The 21861-nt window shown below is 37.6% G+C and overlaps 1 long non-coding RNA gene and 1 pseudogene across 1 annotated transcript in view; one reads left to right on the top strand and one right to left on the bottom strand.

Moving 5' to 3' along the window:
- LOC137215117 (uncharacterized) overlaps positions 1-21861 on the bottom strand; it is a 1036631-nt gene that overhangs the window by 854593 nt on the left and 160177 nt on the right. The window lies entirely within an intron of this gene.
- LOC137215415 (large ribosomal subunit protein eL20 pseudogene) overlaps positions 1-21861 on the top strand; it is a 46382-nt pseudogene that overhangs the window by 7199 nt on the left and 17322 nt on the right.

The raw sequence follows: 21861 nt of genomic DNA, 5'->3' as shown, positions 1-21861 counted from the left end.
AATTTAAGAAACTTCTGTCCTACAAGGTGGAAAAATTCTCAAACTCACCTTTCAAAGCTCTTTCTTTTCCCCTGGCAGAGGGTAACAGTTTTTTTCCTCCTCCTGGCTTTAAAATAGCCCATCAACTTGGGTTCTCCTAGAGGTAAGAGCTCACCCCCAGTCTTCTAGGTTGCAACAATTATTCAAAGATGGTGAAGCAAATCTACTTCGAAGCAAATGTAAATGCGTTTCATGAAAGTAAATGCAAGCTGGAAATGGTACAGATGAAAGCAGTAACTATCAGCAGTTAGTCCTTTTCCCCCTTTTGTGGGTGGAGAAAGACAAATGAAAAAGAACATCTCCACATTCAGATTAGTTCTGGTGAGTTTATCCATCAAGAATTGATCCAATTAGATGAAACTCTCCTGGTTAGCTTGAGTTAGTTACAGTTTGGAAATCATAAGACAAATTAGTTACTTTCATCTTAGGCAATGAAATAATCATTTGGGCATTAAATTGAAAAAATGGTTTGAGGAGGCTGCACTTATTCACTCTAAACTCCTAATTAGCCTCAACTAACAGTTCAAAACCAGATTTATGACAGGAGTTTTCAGAGATGAGAAAAAACGTTGGGGGAAATTCTTGTGAAAAGCAGCTTTTCTGGCATGTGTTTGCAGCCCAGAAGTGTTCTTTCAGATCACAGGTGCTCCAACTTTAGCAAGTATCAGAATCACCTTGGGCTTGTTAAGATCCATGTGATTAGGCCCCATCCCCAGAGTTTCTGATTTGGTAGGTCTAAGGTGGGGCTGGAGAATTTGCATTTCTAACAGGGATCCCAGGTGACACTGATATAGCTGATCTGAAGAACAACACTGAGAAACATTTTAGATATATAACTATCTTGTGTAAACAATTTTAATCTAGTAAAATGAGCTTTCAAAGTCAGTCATAGGAGTGATTTACTTTAATATCTTTTATAAGACAATTCAGATAATCAAACTTTCATTAGCATAGAGAACACCTACAAAATAGTCAATATTTATCTTAAGTTGGATATAATTTAAAATTCCTATTTTCAAGTGCCATTTTTGTGAATTATTTTAAGAAACTGAGTCATCATTTAGTTAGCATATAACTCTACAAATTCATTGTAGTCAGAGATCAAAACTGGAAAACCATATTTAGTAATTAACATAATTATAAAATGCCTATTTATTATAATCAAAACGATGAATTCAGATTATATTTGAGACTAGGAGTATAGCTGCTGGTACTTATGGCTGGCTTAATGATCATCTGTTCTAAAATGAAAAAAAATATTATGATTATTCAAATATTGTTCTTGTGGAATAATCACTGTAACTCTTGAAGCTGGCAAACTGTGACATTTACATCCTGAATTAGTATTCAAATCAAGTCTTTAAAGAAGTAAATTAACTCTCTCCAACCACTATGTATTTAAGAAACTGCCTCCAGGCAAATTTTAGTGACTATTTACCACAATATAAATTCAGTGGTTGGTTGTACTTCAGATGTGAATAACTAAATAGCAGAAATACATGAAACACCCCATCAATTCACATGGCAGTTTTCACTAAAAAACAAACCATTTTACTAACTTAATAGTATGTTTTGAGACATGTCTGTTTTTACTTATAAGTAACGTAATTCCTGATTAAAACAAAGATGAAGAGCAAAATCCACTTGTAAGTAGAATTACCTGTATATTCTTCCTATTTAAGAGTTCAGCCCATCTAAACTTAAAATGTGTTTGCACCCTTTTCTTTTTCTCACTTTTTACTTGTCTCAGGTGTTTTCCAAAGCCCTAATCTGACTTTTCCAGCCCATTTCCTGACCTCCACTTAGATTCACAGATTGTCTTACTAATAGTTTGACGTGTGGTCTCTTTATACAAACTTGGAAAATTCTGCTATTTGAGATTGATTTAAAAAATGACACGACAACCAAAAGTAAAGAGAATAATGAAAGGTTTGTGGTTCTCATTCTGCTTTGACTTCGGTTTTAGGAACATGACACAACTGTACGTCCAAATATAACCTAAAGAAAGCATCAGTAAATGAGAAGCTAAAGAGGTAAACATGAGGGGAGATGTGTCTCCACAGAAGATTCTGCTACAATGAATATACAATTCAGAGTACTAGCACTTGTAACACTTAACCAAAGCAGTGCATTTTACATATGTGTACACACACACACACTCACGCTTGTTTGACTGCTCAGTAATTTATAGTGTTTTAACTGTCTTATATCCCCTAAGCTTGAACAAGTATTTTTGGATACTTTTTAAATGGAGACAACATCTTTTTAAAATTATGAACTGTTTTAACTGTTATGACCATATATAAAATCATTAAGAGTTTAACCAAGATAGAGTAACAAGGACGGGATTTACCCTCCCACCTGAAATAATTATAAATGAGATGCAATGTGTGAAACAACGGTGTTCAACACACTGGACATGAGAGGACAAAAGTCAGTGATCCCTGAGAAATGGGAAACAAACACGGTGAGCCCTATGGGGCCTGGAGAGAGATTCCAGGTCACACAGCATGAAGCACAGAACCCAGGAACAGCCCAGTGATCTGCTAAGTTAAAGAGATGCAACTGAGAATCTGGAGAGGCCAGGCAGCTAGAGTTCTCAGAACAGGGTGCTAGAGAGGAGAAAGCTGCCTAGTGAGAGAATTTCAGAGATCTCCAGGCTCCTCATCAAGGTTTTCAGGAGAACTGACCAGCACACAGTGTAAAGAAGCTACCAAAAAAAACATGGCTGGGGAGAAAACCACCTGAAGGATTAGAGGGAACAAAACTTGGAGCTCACACAGGGTCAAGAATAATGCCTGTTCCCATCAGCCAAACTGGGAAGCTTCATAATTCAAAGGGCTTTGGACAGAGAACTCAGAGGGTCTTGCCTTGGTAGTGGAGGATAGTTAGACCTGGATTATATACAACACTGGTCCTTCCTAACAAATCTTAAAAGAGCCAAAAGGACTGAACAATTTCCAAGAAACTATGTCCCAAAACACAATTAACAAACTGCCCAAAACCTCAATAATATATAAATACAAAAATATCCGGTACTCAACAAAGTAAAATTCCCAATGTCTGCACGTAAAAAATTACCAGGCATGCAAAGAAGCAGGGAAACAGGATCCATAATAAAGAGAAAACTAATCTATTGCAACCCAGAACTAAAATCCGTAGCAACAGAAACAACTGAGGGACTAAATTCTCATGAGAGTTCTTATAACCAACTCATTTGCATAGCATAAAATTTTCTCCTTTTTGAAAAAACAAAACCCCAAACCACTAATATATCAAACCTACTAAGCTTATATAATGCACAACATCTCTACACCATAGAAAATAAATAAATCATGGCGGGGAGGATAAATTGGGAGACTGGGATCGACAAATACACACTACTATATATAAAATAGATAACTAAGAAGGACCTGCTGTATAGTACAGGGAACTCTTCTCAATACTCTGTAATGACCTACATGGGAAAAGAATCTATAAAAGAGTGGATATATGTATATATATAATTGATACACTTTGCTGTACTGCAGAAACACAACATTGTAAATCAACTATATGCTAATAAAAGATTTTTAAAAAGAAAATAAATAAAAGAACAAACAAACCACCCAAAAAAAGTGATAGTTACAATGAAAACGGTAAAAAACTTAAAAGAGCTACTTCAAAATACTGATGACCGGGCTTCCCTGGTGGCGCAGTGGTTGGGCGTCTGCCTGCAATGCAGGGGATGCGGGTTCGTGCCCCGGTCCGGGAAGATCCCACATGCCACGGAGCTGCTGGGCCCGTGAGCCATGGCCGCTGAGCCTGCGCGTCCGGAGCCTGTGCTCCGCAACGGGAGAGACCACAACAGTGAGAGGCCCGCGAAAATACTGATGACCAGCACACACTGGGATCACACACAATGGCGAGTGTTTCCTGAGACACCTGCCACTGTTCTCACCTCAGTGAAGCACCTGTGATGTGCTATGAACTCAAGCAAACAAGTGCAGATTATTCCTCCTCCTAGAGTAAGTATATGTCCTGGGCCACATATTAAGCATAAAGGGGGCCTAGGGTCATTGCTGCTTAGAGATAAGCAGTCTTATGATCTTTCTCATATTCATATTTCCTTCTCTATTAAGAACAATCACCTGTGACAACCTGTTTCCCTTCGTGTTTCTCATTTTCCCAGATCACTGGTTCTCAAACTTTGTCTAGCATGCATCAGAATCCCCAGGAGGACCTGTGAAAACACCGATGACTGGGTTCCAGTCCCAGAGTTCCTGATTCGGTAGGTCTCGGGGGAGGGACAGGAAGGTCCTAAGAACTTGCTTATCTAACAAGTTCCCAAATGATGGTGATGTTGCCGGTCTGGGGACCACATGTTGAGAACCACTGCCCCTAGATAATGTGTACAGTCTCTGATCTATTGAACCTGGACTTGCAGGAAGGACACAAGCACCAAAATTTTTAGTAGGGCTTCCCTGGTGGCGCAGTGGTTGAGAGTCCGCCTGCCAACACGGGTTCGTGCCCTGGTCCGGGAAGATCCCACATGCCACGGGGCGGCTGGGCCCGTGAGCCATGGCCACTGAGCCTGCGCGTCCGGAGCCTGTGCTCCTCAGCGGGAGAGGCCACAACAGTGAGAGGCCCGCATACCGAAAAAAAAAAAAAATTTTTTTTTAGTAAGCTAGACTCTTTAGGGGTTATGTTTAGTAAGTCACAAGAAGCCAGGAGTTCACTGGGAAAATGTACAAACCTTTGCAATTTCAAAATGATCTTGTCTCTTCTGATAATGTTCTTTCCCCACCCTCACCTCCATGTCCCCCTCATGTTATGGAGGATAAGTAGGATGCTGTGTTGGAGGGGCTGAAATCAGAAAACTGAGATGTTGTGCTTAGTTAAGGACTTTGTTATATATGTATCACTCTTGGTCCTAGAATGATATGTATAATACATATATAATTCTTTGAGAAGCCTGAGGTACTACACAGGGGATAGGATCTCTCAAGGATTTCCCAAACAAAATAAAACCTGCCAACTTACTGTCTTCTTTTAAATTAACCCAGGATCTACTGGACCACCAACTACCATATTTTATCAGATCTGACATTCCTCAAATCATTATTCTATGTAACACCAGGAAAGAAAAAAAGAAAGCTACAAACTATGGTACACACCATCAATTATAAGATTGATCTTGATTTCTGAAAGGTTAAAATATGATCTTAGAATCAATAAAACAGTACAAAAAAGTGCCCTGGCCTTGGTAATATATGGTACCATTTTTTTATGTGTTACCATGCTTTCTTAGAGCAGCTAATGTACTAATTGTTTAAAACAGTTAATATGCTTATATGAGCCTATATGAAATCAAAGTGGGAAACTCCAGCAAATCTGTAGATTTTTTTTATGGAGAACACCTTAAAACATTTTATTCTGAAAATTTTTTGAGTTTAAAATTTAAATTTTTTAATTTTTAATTAAAATTTTAATTAAAATTAATTTTAATTTAATTAATTTTAATTAAAAAAATTTTGTTTGTAAGAATAGTATAAAGAACTTCCATAAAATTTTTTTCTTAACCATTTAAGAATAAGTTGTAGACATCATGCCCCTTCAGCACTTAAATATTTTAGAGTGATAACATCTTTGTTCTTAGGAAATACAAAGTCAGAAATTTAATATTAATATCATTATCTATTAAGTAGTCCATATTCATATTTCTCATATTGTCTCACTACTATCCTGTACAGCATTCAATATGAGACGCAATCTGGCCTCACATGTTATATTTGGTTGCCGTGCGTCTCTAGTCTCTTTTAATGTGGAGATTCATCTTTGTCTTGATACAGACTTTTTTTTAAGATAATAGAGAAATTAGTTTGCAACAGGTCCCTCAGTCTGAGTTTGATGATGCTTCCTCCTCAAGATTAGATTTAGGTTATATGGAATACATTTTTGGCAGGAATACCATTGAACTGATATGGTGTCCTAAGGGTATCACATATCAGGAAGCACACACTATCACTTTGCCCCATTGTTGGTAATATTAACTTTGATGACTTGGTTAAAGTGGTGTCTGTCAGGTTTCTCCACTCTAAAGTTATTCTTTCTCCCTTTATAATTTGTAGGAAGAGAGTTTGAGACCATGTCAATATCCTGTTCCTCATTAAACTTTGTCCCAATAGTTTTAGCATACATTGACAATTCTTGACTGAATTATTACTCAGATGAGTGTAAAACATTTTCAAAAAAGATTTAAGCAAATCCTACTTTATTTTAATGATGACTTATTTTCCATATCCATGAAGCTTTCTTTATACTATGGTGCTGTCTTACAGTGTTTGGAAAGTTGCTTTGAGAAATAAAGAGACATAGGGAGGAACACAACTCTTTCCCCCCCCCCCCCCCGCAGCTTTATTGAGAGAACATGGTTCTTATTCAGGGAAATTCAGAGAAGACTTTGGTGGTGGAATCCTATCCCACTACCTCATTTTATCTTCACTAGAGTATATAGATCAATAGAGTATAAACAAAACTGAAGGAAATTGGGACAAAAAACAATCCTATTTTGAAAATAGAGATGATTTTTAAAAGGTATAATTTTGAAGTAATGTGTTTAATTGCTTTTTTTAATACTCACCAAGAGTAAAAAAAAAAAAAAAAAAAAAAAAAACACAGAGGAAATGTGAAACAGAATAGTGTACCAGAGTTTAAAACTCTTCTCCTGAACCGTTTTTATAATATTCCTATGTAACAATAAACCATACGATGCTGCCATTGTATTTGTTAAAAATGCTTGCATATCAGCAGTTTCATACACCTGCTAGCTTCCTGACATTCCAAGTGCTTAAGTCAGATGATCCCTGGCCAAGGAGGATGTTACAAAGTAAAGCAATCTATGCATCATTATGAGGAAGGTGGACAAAAATCAACCCTAATGCCTCTTCTAATCTCTTCATAATTTGTGAATGGCTTATGCAATCCTCTTTCAAGCTGAGTCCAAAGAGGGACTTCTCTCTGCTTCCTTAACATGATAGAGTTACCTTTTTCACACTGTTTTGCAAGTGTTTACTCATTTATACCTCTAACTATAGAATATATGAGGGCAGGTTATTTGGGTATAAAGGGAGACGGTAACCCCTGAAGGCTGGAGATTTGTTATAAAAATTATATAAGGTTATAAAATAGAAAACTTTATAACTGGCTGTAGGAAGAAAATCACTGTTTTGTCTACATATTGACTCAGACCAAATACCTAAGTTTCACTCAGTGTTTTTAATGATAAAATTTGAACAAATGACTGCATGTGTAATTTTTACATCTATAAAGTTATTATTATAACCCCAAACCTTGCCTTCCTAACAAATATGTTATGGTGCTAACCAGTTGATCATTGTGAAGAATTTGAGTTTCTTGCAGAAAACTATTACATAAAAATAAAGAACGATACACTGCATAGATGTGTTATGTCAAGGCTACTCATTTCCCATTTATAAAAGTAGATCTCTAAATACACACAACAAGCTGTAGTTAGTAAATTGAAACACCATAAAATGATTGATTTTTTAAAATTTAAATCGTGCTAAATAACCACGATTTAGCACGATAATATTTATTCCTAAATAACCAAATCCTTATTTATACTGCTAACTAACTCTTTAGTACATTTGCAAATAGAACATATTACATTCCTATCATCTAACAACTCTCCCATTAGCTACAGTAAATACTCTGCACTTTCGTTACCCATCAGTTCCCCCATAGAGTTATGGGTTATAAGTTTAATCGTTTCATTTGCATATCCAGCTGAGGTAAATTAGAAAAAGTCCCCACACTCATTACACTTTACTGCATTACAAACACAGATGTCTGTTTCTCTAGACCTGCTTAACCTTGACCTAAAGAAAGAGATTAGAGTAATACAGTGAGAAAATAGACACTGTTCACTTGGCTTCTCACGTCTGAACTACAATGAATTTCCTAGAAAATAAGAGAATTTGTTTTTTAATTACGAAGGTAACCACAAAAAAATTGTAATAATCAGATATTGCTTTCCTTAGTTATAGATTATCTGGGTTTTTTTTTTTTTTTTTTTTTTTTTTTTTTTTTGCGGTACGCAAGCATGTGGGATCTTCCTGGACCGGGGCACGAACCCGTGTCCCTGCATCGGCAGGCGGACTCTCAATCACTGCACCACCAGGGAAGCCCTATCTGGGTTTTTAAAAATATTTATTTATTTATTTGGCTGCACCAGGTCTTAGTTGAGCATGCGAGATCTTTAGTTGCAGCATGAGCAATCTTTTAGTTGCAGCACGCGGAATCTTTTAGTTGCAGCATGTGGGATCTAGCTCCCTGAACAGGGATCGAACCCAGGCTCCCTGCACTGGGAGCGTGGAGCCCTAGCCACTGGACCACCAGGGAAGTCCCATGGATTATCTGTTTAAAACTCTTTGGCTATTATTTCCCTGGACAAGTAGCCATGAAAAACTTCTCTATAAAGAGAAACTTCACTGCATTAAGAAAAATATCATTTTCTTTAGTGAAGAAAGTAACACCCAGCTGCCATCTAGCTTAGTGTGAAAACTTGTGGAGTCATATCACAAAAGTATAGACCAAAAGGCCAAGGAATAGGCAGCCAAGGGCTCTCTGAAGTTTGTGGCTTTCGCTCGCTAGTAGTGTCATAAATCTCCATCACTGGTACTTTTATAACCTCTCCTGATACCCTCATATCACCCCTAGAAGATTCTTTACAACATGCCTTTATAGTCACAATCACATAGTTCACAGAGGCAGACCATTTGTTTATAATTATGTGGTGAATCTTTGATGAAGGACCATCATCCCAGTTGTCATATCCTCATACACAATGCGGGCTAGCCATTTGTACATCTAACTTGTTAATAGCTGTAATCAAAAATTCAACACAGAATTAAACTTGAAGAAGTATCTTTAAACTTCACATGAAAATCAGCAAAAAACAATGTCTATGATGCTTAAGGTAGCTTCAAGGGAGCCTCTGAAACTCAACCAAATGAACCATTTTCAAGTTTAACTATGAAGGACACAAAATACTTGGCTTCACACTCAAGTTAAAATCACATTAAGTACATGAGGCTCAGAGAGATGTCTCCTTCAAGATAAACAAATGGATAAAGGGAACCGAAAAAGGAAAAAAAACCCAAAAAACAGAAAGAGGTAAGTATTCTAGAAAATATTTAAATGCAAAAATTAACATAGGTAACATATGAAAAATGTATGACCCAGAAAGACATATCAATGACCAAGAGAATACCTCAATAGAACGTATAAAATTGTGTTTTATCTTTACAGCTAAGGCATCTTTACCGTGAAGCTAATAAAGTTTCAGCTTTAGGGCCTCTCACTTGTACAGGCCCCTTTCAAAGCTCTGGACAGGCCTTAGAAATATGTTTTTATAAAATTTTCAAAGTTAAGATATTTTTTAACCATAATTAGTTAAGACACTGTCTCTTTCCACTCCGACTTCCCTGTCACACTCCCCTTGCGTCAGATGGCATTAGAGTGACTGTAGGCATTTTTGATGTTTAGTAAAGGAGTTAGGAACACACTGATTTGGGGTTTATGGGCTATAGGATGTGTTTTGCTGTCCCTTCCATGTATACTCGCTCATCTTCCCGGAGGAATGGCTTCCAGGAATACTCCTTACTTCCCACTGTGCCCACTCACCCAGCTACATAAAGGAGCAGGGTCAGGAGTTGTATCATGACATGACAAGGTTTGAAAGGTATGAAGCCAGAAGCTAGTCTGTAAAAAATTCTTCCAATCATTAGATGTATAAAATTGCAAACAGAGGATTCAATTCTCATCAATGCACAGTCAAAATAGAAGCTCTCTCCTGTCAGAAATGATACAGTGTGTACAATTTGAAACACATCATACACATCTTTCTTCTCTTTAATAGGAAAGCTTGAAAATACCATTTTAACCATAATTTAGAAAGATGTCTTATAAGATTTTAATAAATGGGAAGAAATTACAGACCCCTGATTTAGATGTATGTTAAGGATATCTTCTTTGGGCTTCTTTAAATTTATTTATTAAAGAGCTGAAAATTCAGATAAATATAATGGAATATTTAACAAAAGAGGTAAAATGAGTGTTGAAATCAATAGAAATTACTCTGACATCAAGAAAAGAACTGTATCAAAAATGTTTAATCATACCAAAAGCAGTAATTCATTACAGGAAGAAATAAATGTTGCCTAGTCAAAATGAATACATTCTTGGATTGTTTGATCACTAAATTAATAAAGAGGAGGAACTCAAATGAACACTTTGGGGAAAGATTAAATGTCTTCCTGATTCCATAGGAAGCTCTGATATTGATGAAATAACAGACCTTGCAATGCACAAGGATATCCACAACGAGTGTTGTCAATTCAAAGACCAAGACTGTTCACTGTCCAAGAAATGCCTTCAAATCTCATATCCCATACGGAAAAGAAAACTGGGGACAATTTTCCTAAATTTGAATTATAAACATTCTTAAAATATTACATGGCATTACCAGTAAAGAGTAAGGACACTAAAATAAACTTTTCTAAGATCAACAATTTTTTTAAAAAATTGTCAATCAACCATGCTAAAAAAAAAAAAGACTGAGCTATCTTTCTGTCCTCTCAATAGAAAGCAAAATTATTTAAAAATCACTATCAAATACATGTATTAAATCATGTTGAACACTCTAAACTTTACAATATTATGTATCAATTATATCTTAGTAAAGTTGGGGGAAAAATAAAAATAAAAATAATCACTGTCAAGACTATGCAGTCAAAAACCATAAGGAAAAAAGTATCACAGAGCTGTGTTGGGCAGTTAATTAATAAAAATGATATATTATTTTCCTGGATCATGTGAGTTTTGTTCTATTTGTCCACTTTTTAAGCTTTGTAATTTTGTCTTCTTTTTTCAATCTAAATATTTATTTTCATACTTAGTTTTGTATCCACCATGTTATGTTTTCTTAAAAGAGGGCTCTAAAATCATATAAGCCCCACTAATCCTGATTCTGCCCCTGCCTCAAAGCCACAGTGTCTATTTCACGTATGCTCAAGAGGTTGCAGCAGAACATTCACAATGAAGCAAGGTTTGCCCTGGCACTCTGTTCAGAATCCTGATGGGGCAAAAAGTAAATATCAAAGTGAAACTTCCTCATGAAAATGGGACTGAACTTATATCTCAGTGGATACATCCCTCCCAAAAAGAAACAACAGCAATCCTTGTCCTTGCCTAGAAATCAAGAGTTATAGCTGCTCTCTCAACTGTTGCAATGTTGATCCTCAGCTAAATATCCCAGATCATCATGTCTGAAGAACTGTGCACAAACCATCTTGTTCAGGTTATGTTTCCCCCTCTGAAGCACAACATTTTTCTTTATTAAAAAGTTACTAATGTAAAAAAAAAAAGTATAGGAGAGTCAAACTATCTCTAATTTTTGTTTAGGTTACTGAAAAAGTGGAATTTTCACTAGCCTCCAGTGTTTCCAAACACATTAGGTCCACAATTGTTTTCAGTCCTGTAAAATTTCTTCGATTCTCATTCACATTTCCTATGTTATACCTCCTTCCTTTTGTCTTCCTAAACTTCCTCTCCAGTTTCCTATGTGATAAGACTTAAGAGGATACCAACATGCACTAATGGCAAATTCATTCTGAATGCTTTTGTAAACATAAAATCTTTGGGGGGTATAAAACAAAGGCTTAGAATATAAACTTTACTTTAAGCCAGCTGGTTATCATTTGGCCTGCCTTGAAACCCTTTAATCCCCAGCAATGAGCCAGTCTTTATCCTCAGAGCAGCGAAAGACTCTCAAACGTAAAACAACGAATACTTATGAGTCCCTTGTTGATCTATTTCTGCAAGAGATTTGGTAAGTTTTTCCAGCAACAAATCTTAAAATCACACTACTGAAAAGGGCTCAAAGAGGTCATCTCCTGTACCAGACTGCCAAAAACGACAGCACTTAAAATAATCAAAACAGATAGTCATTGCTCCAGTTCTTAAAATTTTTATGGGACAGGCATTTCTGTAAAAGACCACTCTGCATTTGTTTTGGATGCACTGTTGCTGAATGAAAATCTATAATGCTGGCAAACTGATCAATAATCCCTCAACTGAGAGAACACTGTAAAGATGTCACATCAGGAGAAACAACTAGCTCAAAGAATTAAGTTAACATGTATAACTCCCAATGGGAAGGTTTCACCTCCATGAAACATTTAATCAAATTAGGCACAGGAAACCACAGTAGTATATGGAAAAGGACCTTTTCATCAACGCTTTAATTAATATCCTTATTAATTACTCATCCAATGGAACACTAATCTATATAGATCAAGCTTTACTGGACTAAAAGGAAATCCCCTGAACAAAGATTCCTTTGGATTTGCCCAATATATCGTAAAGTTTTTTAAATTTTAAAAATAAAGTTACATAACATACCATGTAAAGTATACACAATGACTGGCCCTAAATCTACACCCTTACCTGTACCTACATCCTTGCCTTACAGTGGGTTTGGGTGAGTGGCACATGGGCAGTAATACCAGTGAAGTATCTCTCCTGAATGTTGTTCTACAATTCCCACAAGGCTGCTTTCTGTGTTTCTGTCCTCTAGTGGGCACAATTCTGTTATTGTACCATCTACATTCCCTTATTGTATAATCATGGATGCCTGTTAAATGGACACAAGATTCATTTCACTTTCTCTATTTGTCTAATTTATAATCCCACACAGACAGCTAGAACACAAAGTAACAAATGCCAAAAGAATTACTGTTGCCGTGATAGTTTTCACAAATAAATTAAGTGTTAAGTAAGCTGCGTTCCACAAAGACCTAGTAATTCCTCTTTAAAGATAATTGAATAAATTAGTGGTATTGTCAACTTCTAAAGCTTTAACACATTTTAGAGATCATCATTTAACAGGACTGAGGCTAAATGATTTCTCCAAAGTATCCAATCCTACTCAATGAAAAACCCAGGGAAAGAATGTACCCAATGCTGAGAGAAATTCCTATGTCCTTAGACTCAAATCAAATTCTGATAGGAGGGTGAACACCAACACCTTTAAAAAGACAAGTCAGTGTAAACCCAAAGGGTCTCTGGAGAGGAAAAGGAAGAAGAAGAGTATCAGCAGGCTTTGATAAAGAAATGAAAAAAAATTTCACCACAGGCACATTCATTTCAAAAAATGTCAGTGGTAATAACCAAGTTGATGTTCATCTCAACACAAGACTTTGGGAGCATACATTTTTTACCTTCACAACTCTAATATGATTGCACATATCTTAATGTATTTATCTAATGGTTTCCATCCAGTATTACTCAGGGTTGTCCGGAGAAAAGGAACCAACAGGACATGTGTATGTGTGTGTGTGTGTGTTTGTAGATAGATAGACAGATTTTAAGGAATTGGTTCATTTGATTATACAGGCTGACAAATCCCCAATCTGCAAGGCAGGGTAACAGATAAGAGACTCAAGAAGTTCCTATTTCATCTCAAGTCCAGAGGCAGAATTTCTTCTTCTCAAGGGAACTCAGTCCTTTTCTACTAAAGCTTTCAACTGATTGGATGAGGCCCACCCATATTATGGAGGGTAATCTGCTTTACTCAAAGTCTAGTGATTTAAATGTTAATCTCATCTTAAAAATACCTTTACATAAACATCTAGAATAATGTTTGACCAAATATCTTTGTACCACAGCCTAGCAAAATTGACACATAAAATTAACTACCACATATCCATCCATTCATTCAAAAGGCTTTTATTTGATGCTACAATGTGCAAAGCACTGTGCTAAGTGCTGCTGACACAGAAATGTTAGCTTTTACACTAAAATTTTTATTTATAACACTTAATGAGGGGAGCTACATTGGTTTGGCATACTTTTTGACCTACAACATTTGCACATTTCTTAAAACTCTGTTATTGTCTTTATATAACTTTCTACAAGATTAACTGGCTTATGTGCTTCAGAAGCACATTAACACTGCTCTTAAGATATGAATAAGAAAAATACCTTAGTGTATACTGCAAATCACAAACAACAATGCAGTAATTTTAATACAGATACATGAAATATATCTTCTTACCATTATGGTGTAAACCAAGGTTTTAAAGTAATTTATTTATAATTCTTTTGAAAATAATGCCTTGAAGTAATTAATTTTTTAATGGCCAATAGAGCTTTGGAAAGTGCAAAATGGTATGGGCAGAAAGGGCAAGAAATAGGTTATTTTTGAAAAAGAGACAGTGACTTAAATGGTAACCTAAACCATGGGGTGTTCTTTTTATCATTCTTTTTTTCTTAGGTTAGGAGGTTATTAACCTGTATCCTGGGGTGAGTGAGCACCAATTACATCAATGGGATAGATAAATGAAATGCAAATTAAAAATTAAACATATTCTGACAACATTAGAGTCCTAACAGTATTTTTAATAAAAAAAGAAAGATAAAAATGTTTTCTCCATTTTGATTTTTGATACAGTGATGGGGGAAGTGGTTTGATATATAAACCAATGCCAGCAAAAACAAAAGATTTTTGTGTTTTCCATCATTCCTTATTTTACACACAGCAGTTTAACAAATGCATTTCAGTATCATTCAAATGGACTCTCTAATCAGTATTTTTTTAAACAGCTTTCTTTGGGAAATTATTGACTACTCTGTTTCAAATTAGAATGGCATATCTAAGGGTCAGGCCTGGGTTTTCACAAATATTTAACTACTTACGGACAAAAGCAATACTTTGCACCAATTGTCACCACTGATGTCATTTCAGAAGCCCTAGCTTTTTACCCACTTCACTGTAAAGAATACTTTTCCCTGGATAATCAGTCCTGTAGTCTATTAAAGTCCTGCAAATTCCAGGATCTGCCACTTATCAGCTATGTGGCCCTGATCACAGACTTCATCTCTCCCTGCCTCAGCTTCCTCATCCACAAAATGGAGAAATTAGGAAGTTGTTATGAAGAATAAATGAGTTAAGATTTGTAAAAGATTTAGAACAGTACCTAGTACATAATAAGTACTACATAAGTGTTAGTAACTACAATTTTTATTATACAGACTAAGACCAAAACTAATTACCTACAATGGTAACTTGCATCACAAAGAAATGTTTATTGGCTACCTTCCCTTCCTTTTTTCACTTCCCTAATGCCCTACTGTGCCTCAGATTCAGCTTCTGGGAGAAGCCAAATTAAAGTAAGCCCACTGAAATGACATGTTAGAAAACTCTGCAGTTAAAGAAAAGAGTTTTAGATCATGTTAGAGATGTTAGAATAATTAGAACTCATTGGGAAAAGCATCAGGCAGCGTGATGATATCAGTTTTGATCTTAACCTTTATCATCTGTATGTATCCTGACCTTCAAAATCAGTGAGGAAAGGATGAACTAGTCAATAAATTGAAACCACTAGCTAACCATGGGCAGGGAATTAAATTAGACCTCTTACCTCAGATTGTACACCCCTACAAATGCCAAAAATGTAATCTTGATGTGGAAAAGGCCTTCTAAAAACAGAAAGCTTATTTCTGTACCCCAAGGTCTGCTTCCCAGCTTCCCACTGACAATGGAAATGAGGGGATGGAAGGAATAGAAATTGTGAAAGTGGCAGCTATAAGATTTGGAAACATTGCACATGAAGGACCTGAGGTTAAGTTTCAAAGGACTGTGTAACCTTAATCTTGGATGACAATCAAACAACCTGTACAGCATCATCTCTGTCTTACTCTCATGCTCAAAAACCTTCCAAGGCTCTTTACTATCTATCAAGTGAAGTAAAAAGTCCTTTAGCTGAATATTGTGAGATTCAAGACCCTAATCTACTTCTCAGCCTCATTTTTAACACTCCCCTAATGTTTCTCCTACCCCTCAGTCATGCTGATCTTTACATTGCTGTACACACACACACACACACACACACACACACACACACGCACACACAATGTGTCCTTTCTTACTTCCCTGCCTAGACTTGAGCTAGGTTCCCTACCTAGAGAGTTTTCCCTTTCACATCCCAGGTCCCTCTCAGAGCCACGGTTTCTCCACATACAGTGGAATGCTAATGAGTGTTTAATAATCACCTCTGGGTGGAGGGAGCCCTGAGTTGTAGAGTTTGCCAATTTCTGTGGTGTAAATACTCTCACAGTGGGTGATTTCAACCTAATAAGGTGACATTAACCCACAGGCAAAATTCCTGAAAACATAACGATAGCCTGCAGAGACGAAATATAAGCCGATTACAGCCTGTCATCCTTCCTAATCCTCCCCCTCATGTCCCAGCACCCACCCCTGCACACAGTAGACATGATTTGAGCCTCCCTGGAACTTCCTCTCCCCTTAGAGCACTTCGTATTTAACTTGCATTATTCTCTTCATATGTTTCTTCAAGAATTTGCTTTATCTCCCTATAGATTAAAAACTATGTGAGGGCTGTTTCATTGTGTGTGTGTGTGTTTTTGTTTTTTGGGTTTTTTTCCCTTGTTAAAGCCCCTACAGAATTTGAGCAAGGGAGCCTGGACAATGGAGTTCTGAAGCATTGACTTCCCAGGGCCCAGAGCAAGATAGAGCAAAAAAACCAAAGATTCATAGAGAATGGTCAGGGAAATTTTTTACCTGCTCAAAAGTAGTAGTATGAAATTTGTCTTCTACTACAAAAGAAATGACAGCCTGTTGCCTTGAATGTTTGATCCTGCTTATTTACCCAATGTATTGATAGAAGTGAGTCATGGAAAAGAGAAAAGATAATCCAGGATATTTGCCTCCTGCTTTCAGTTTTGTCCTCTAGGCATGCCACCTGGGCCTCAACACCCAAGGAAACGTCTTGTCCTACAGAAAATGAATCCCATTCTCCTCCTCTCCTTATCCCCCTAAGGAAGTTTGCTCACTGAGAACATGATATTATTGAGGGTAAGGATCATGTCTTCTTTGCTTTTATAATCCCCAGGGCCAGCCTAGTGTTTGGTATCCAGCAGGAATTCAATGAAAGTATAGTAAGTAAGCAAAATAATGTTTTCATCCAAAAAAGGCAATGGATTTGGACTAATAGTAGAGTGGGTGTTATTCATATTCATATTCCTTCTCAATTGAGCCAAATTTTAGAGTCTTACCCAGGGGATAGATTGTAGCAGTCAGGACACCTGTTTGCCCCAAAACCTAAACACTGAACGACTTTTGAGTTCTCCATGTGCTTGTCATTAGGGTGATGTCAAGACTCAAATGACTTATATTCATTCTTCCCTCCTGCCAATACTTATCTAGTGCCTTTCATGTGCCAGACCCAGTGCTAGACAATGAGCACATTTCTTCAATGTTAGCACTCATTTTTGCTCAATACAAAAGAATAAAAGAAAGTTTCATGAAATTCTTGAATGCCCTGAGACACAAGGCATGACACAATAGCATAACAATCTTAAAGAAAGTACCTACTTCCAAATGCACACTCGGTATATAAAACACACGTAGTTGCCAATTTTTTCTAAACTACCCATCTTTGAATTACACACAAAGAGAATTAATACTGGAAGGTTTTGAACACTATTAGTATGGTATTAAACATGTTTTAAGGTATAGTCCTAAGGAGACAATGAGCTCAAAGGGCTTGAAAAATTCAAGAAGGGTTTTCTAGATTTCTCAGAAAGTCTTTCCATCATGCAGCCTAAAATGTTGTCATTTAATGGTGGGATTTATCTGCTAGTCATAGACACTTGTCTGTGACAAACAATATGATAGTTCATTCATCAATAAGTATTGTCATTTTTACTGACAAAATGTGTGCCTTATCTAACTTCTCACCACCTCCACTGCTGTCATCCAGGTTAAGCCTCCATCATCTCTTATCTAGACTATTGCAGTAGCCTCCTAACACAGCAGTCAATGTCATCTTCCTAAAGCAGAAATCCAACCCACTCCAATGGCTTCTGTGGACTTAGGGAGTCTCCACATCACTCTCACTTCTGACACCAACTACAAAGTTCAGGGGTCTCCAAGATCACCAACATTATGACACCAACTGCAAGTTTGGGAGTCACCATGACTACCTTCAGGTTTGATCATTCTCTAGAAGGACTCATAGAACTCACTGAAAGCAGTTATACTCATGGTTATGGTTTATTACAGTGAAAGGATATAAACTGAAATCAGCCAGGTGAAGTGGAATGTGGGAACTCGAGGAAGATTCCATGCACAAAGCATCCAGTTGTCCTTTCCAGGGGAGTCATGTAAAGCACTAACTTCTCCCAGCAATGATGTGTGACAGTACTCTTGGAGTATTGCCAGCCAGAAAATCTCACCCAACACTTGATATCCACAGATTTTATTGGGGTTCAGTCACCTAGACACAATTGATTGCCTACATGGCTGATGTTTAGTCTTCAGTTTATCTGGAGGTTGAGCTGCTCTTGCATGGCCCCAGATCACCATCATAAATCACACTGTTAGACTATGTGGTGTGGCTCAAGATTCTCGGGTAAACAAAGACACTCTAAGTAAGCAGAAAATCACAAGGAGCTGCCAGAAGCCAAAGGCAAGGGCCAGACCTCTCTTTAGGTAAGTTTAATTGTTCCCAATACATTTAAAACAAAAACTTATCACAAAGCCAGATAAGATCTGGCCCCTACGTGCCTTTCCTACATCTCCATTTCCCCATCGGGTGCTGTGTTCCAGTCACATCAGCCTTCTTGTAGTTCCTGGGACACATCCAGCTCCAGCTCAGGGCTATTGTTCTTGCTGTTCCTCTTGTCTAAATGCCCTTCCCCAGATCTTCACGTGGATGCCTGCTGTTTATCAAATTAAATGCCACCTCCTCAGAGGTGTTCCCTAAACACCCTAGCAAAAGCAGCTGCAGCCTGCCTCCTAACACACACATGCACATGTGCACAGTGTACATACACACATGCACACACTACACATATGCACCACAAGCAGAGATGTGTACATGCACACACTGCACGAATGCACACCACACACACACACACACACACACACACACACACACACACACATGCTCTCACTCTACCACATTACCCTGTTTTTCATCATAGCACTTTTTAGGACCTAAATTACGTTAACTATTTGTTTACTGCCTCTGTTGTTTACAGTAGAATGTTGTAAGCTCCATCTTGTTCACCAATCTTTTCCTGATATACAGATTGGTACCTAATCCCCAGTATGTGGATTGAATATGTGCCCGATATTAGACAGATATAGACACACAGAATTATAATTTACCTGAGCTGGTTTCAGATCAAGTATATACCTGCAGCATTAAGAACAAGTCTCATTTTCTTAGCAAGAGACTAGACATTGTATTTATAATAAACCAAGGGAAAATGCTAACAGGAATATATGAAATATGATCAAATGAATGAGTCTGTTTTCCTACACGTACTGTTTAATCAGTCTCATTATTTTGTGGCCATATATTACAATGATGACTTAACTATAAGGTCATCAGTGGTAGAAAGAAAATACAAGATGCCAGGATGGACTCAGGAGAGCAAAAGGTGAGTCTCCTTATCTTTTCTTCCGTATGAGAAAAATCTGAATTCCTACTCAATGTTACCCAATAAAAAGTACAAGCTGATTATTCAGCGATTAAAAAGAAATGAACTGGGCTTCCCTGGTGGTGCAGTGGTTGAGAATCTGCCTGCCAAGCCAGGGGACACGGGTTTGAGCCCTGATCTGGGAAGATCCCACATGCTGCAGAGCAACTAAGCCCGTGTGCCCCAACTACTGAGCCTGCACTCTACAGGCCGCAAGCTACAACTGCTGAAGCCCGTGTGCCGCAACAGAAGCTACCACAATGAGAGGCCCACACACCGCAACGAAGAGTAGGTCCCACTCACCGCAACTAGAGAAAGCCTACGCGCAGCAACGAAGACCCAACGCAGCCAAAAATAAATAAAATTAAATAAATAAATTTATTTTTTGAAAATGAGCTATCAAGCCATGAAAAGACATGGATGACTCTTAAATGCATATTGCTAAGTGAAAGAAGCCTATCTGAAAAGGCTACTTACTGTATGATTCCAACTATATGACATTCTGGAAAAGGCAAAACTATGGAAACAGTGAAAAGAACAGAGACTGCCACCAGCGGTTGAAGGGAGCAGGTAAGGATGGGTAGGATAGTGACAGATGGAACACAGGACAGTGAAACTGTTCAATACGATACTGTAATGGTGGATAATGTATTATACGTTTGTCAAAATCCATAAAAGATACAACACCAAGAGTGAACCCTAATGTAAACAATGGACTTCAGTTAATAATGATATATCAACATTGGCTCATCAACTGTAATAAAAGTACCACACTGCTAAAAACAAGGCAACAGACCCAAAATTAAATCACTTATGCTAAGCCCCACTGCACCAAACCAAGACATAATTACAGTTTTGGCCTCTCCCAAAAATGGAATCTTAAACCAGTCAGTCAGGAATCACCTGGTCAGCACTAGTTAGGTAAACTGCCTAGTAGACGCCTGCCACCCCCTAAAGGAAAGTGACCTTGCCATAACCAATCCACTTTTTGCTAGTACTGGTATCCCGCACTTTTTGAAAGTTTGCTTTATGCCACTTTGCTTTTACGAAAGATCTACATTAGTACCTGTTTTAGTTAACCAAAAGAAATCTGAAGAGGATTTTCACTTTTACAAAATAAAGGCAAAAAATGAAAACAGGGTTCAGCATTTGTTTTGCAGCAAGCCTTTATAGAGGCAGCAGGCAAACAGAGCAGCAAAAGTGGCACCACCAAGCTCTTTCCCCAGGAACTACACTCAGCATCTCAGCAACAAGAAGCCATAACTTTGGGCTTCCCTGGTGATGCAGTGGTTGAGCGTCTGCCTGCCAATGCAGGGGACATGGGTTCGTGCCCCAGTATGGGAAGATCCCACGTGCCGTGGAGCGGCTGGGCCCATGAGTCATGGCCGCTGAGCCTATGCATCCGGAGCCTGTGCTCCGCAACGGGAGAGGCTACAACAGTGAGAGGCCTGCGTACCGCAAAAGAAAAAAGAAAAAAGCCATAACTTTGAAATGTGTCTGCAAGTGTCTGTGCTTTATCTAGATTTATTTTGTGCATCTGTTAGCAAGGTATGTCTTAAGGTAATTGTTTTTTTTTACTTTACACCATTTCGGCTTATGAAAGGTTTCATAAGAATGCTCTATTTTTGGACTGAGAGCAAAACTTGTACAAATTCCTGTCCCACTCCCTTCTGTCTATAAAAGTCTTTAATTTTGTACAGCTCCTTGGAGCTCCTTTCTGCGTGCTAGACGGGATGCTGCCTGATTCACTAATTGTTGACTAAAGCCAGGAAGACTTTATAATTTACTTAGTCAAATTTTGTTTTTTAACAACACTAATGCAAGATGTTAACAGGAGAAAGGAGGCAGGAGCATATGGGAACTCTGTACTTTTCCCTCAATTTTTTATAAACCCAAACTGCTCCAAAAAATAAACCCTATTAATTTTTTTAAAGTACAAGCTTCATTTCTTTTCATGGAAATTTAAAAGGCTATTTCATCAATTCTAAATGCATTAAGACACAGAGAATCTTACCCATTTTTTAGCTAATTACAACCTGTTTTCTCATCACATTTCTAGATTCTATGTAACAGATGGTGAAAATGTCTATTCTAAAGGCCTAAAAAGTATTCCTGTTCAAGAATGGTGGCTATTATCCAGCATCCTCCATGCAAGGGTTAGAATACCCAGGGTAGGATGCGGGGAGAGGGGGCCACACATTGGGAGACGGGGATAAACAGAAAGCAAATCCTCTGGGTGCTAACAAG

This window comes from Pseudorca crassidens, chromosome 20 (assembly GCF_039906515.1).
Source record: "Pseudorca crassidens isolate mPseCra1 chromosome 20, mPseCra1.hap1, whole genome shotgun sequence".
NCBI classification, from domain to species: domain Eukaryota; kingdom Metazoa; phylum Chordata; class Mammalia; order Artiodactyla; family Delphinidae; genus Pseudorca; species Pseudorca crassidens.
Note: the sequence above shows the minus strand (reverse complement) of the source record. Positions and strands in the feature narration are given on the sequence as shown.